We start from the raw sequence: 1,282 nt of genomic DNA, 5'->3' as shown, positions 1-1,282 counted from the left end.
TAATCCAGTTAGCACACATTCCATTTACAAAAATGTCTGTGAGAATTGCTTGGATTTTTCATAATATAATAAATTGATTAGATAACATACCTTTTTATTTTTCTAACCGAAAAATGTGATACGATTAGTACATTTGTGCCTCCATTTGGATTTATATGAATGGAGGTTGATTCTTGTATATAGATTATTAAGATATAAAACTGTTAGCATCTAATAACTAAACAAATCTTCTCATCAATTCATTTGTGTCGTACTGAAAAGTGTCTCTGGTAAATTCATGATGTCCGTTGAATGCTCCCCCCCCCCCCCCCCCCAAATCATCATTTGAAGGTTTGTTTTATGGATCCTAATGTTCATTAAACAGCTCACTGTAGGTTTGGCTGTTGGATGAATGATGCTTGATTACATCTACAATGGTACATCTGTTGCTCACAAAGATGTGACATTCGCATGATCCGGGATCTGAACGTCGGAAAACTTACAATGAAACCAGGTTTTTAAATGAATCTGAATGGAATTCTGAATGTTTCTATAAATATATTTATTTGTAGTCATACAATTTTGACTGAAATATTGGGTAATTTCATGATGACCAATGTCACCACCTCTTAAATGCAAACTAAAAAAAAAAACAAATAAAAAAAATATATACGGAGCAAATTGCATGCATCTAATGCTAGGTTCACATCATTCAGTGTAAAATGTATAAAATAAATCATACATAATAAATAAGCCAGTTACAGAATGACCAATAAAAAATACTTTCACAACATGTCAGATGTATGAGCTACAGAGTCCTGAAAAAGCCTTATCAGAGCTAGATTCATTTTTATATTTCTAAATTTGGCATTTTATTATTTGGCATTGTGAAAGTATTATTTTTGTCACATGTCTGATTTCATATATTTAGAAGTGAAATTATGATAGATGGCCTTTTGCACCAATGATGTGTAAACATAATTTATTCACCATATTTGTTATTCATAAAACTACTACCCTGATCCTTGACTGGAAAATCTAAACAGAAAAAAAAAATCCATTAAAATAAAAAAAACAAAAAAACATTTTACAGTCAGAAAAGTTTTTTTTAAGGAACTTCACATTTTTACAAATAAAAACATAGTAAAAGAATTTATTTGAAATGTCAAGCATTGCCAAGTATTATTTATCAACATCAAATAAGCAAAGAATGAGATATACAGGAGAATATTTATAACAGTAATAAATTACACAATTTAAACATTATACCTCCATTAGCATGAACATATTTGGCTTTGAAAGG

General features: G+C 29.6%; 1 protein-coding gene across 3 annotated transcripts in view; it reads right to left on the bottom strand.

Annotated features, from left to right (window-relative positions):
• Nucleotides 1-524: 524 nt before the first annotated feature.
• Nucleotides 525-1,282, bottom strand: part of LOC133130175 (glutamate receptor 2) — a 40,483-nt gene continuing 39,725 nt past the window's right edge. For all 3 annotated transcript variants that reach the window (XM_061244501.1, XM_061244496.1, XM_061244497.1), the window contains exon 16: nt 525-1,282. This exon is cut by the window's right edge and continues 725 nt beyond it. The gene's annotated coding sequence lies outside the window, so the exon portion shown is untranslated.

This window comes from Conger conger, chromosome 6 (genome assembly GCF_963514075.1).
Source record: "Conger conger chromosome 6, fConCon1.1, whole genome shotgun sequence".
NCBI lineage: Eukaryota > Metazoa > Chordata > Actinopteri > Anguilliformes > Congridae > Conger > Conger conger.
Note: the sequence above shows the minus strand (reverse complement) of the source record. Positions and strands in the feature narration are given on the sequence as shown.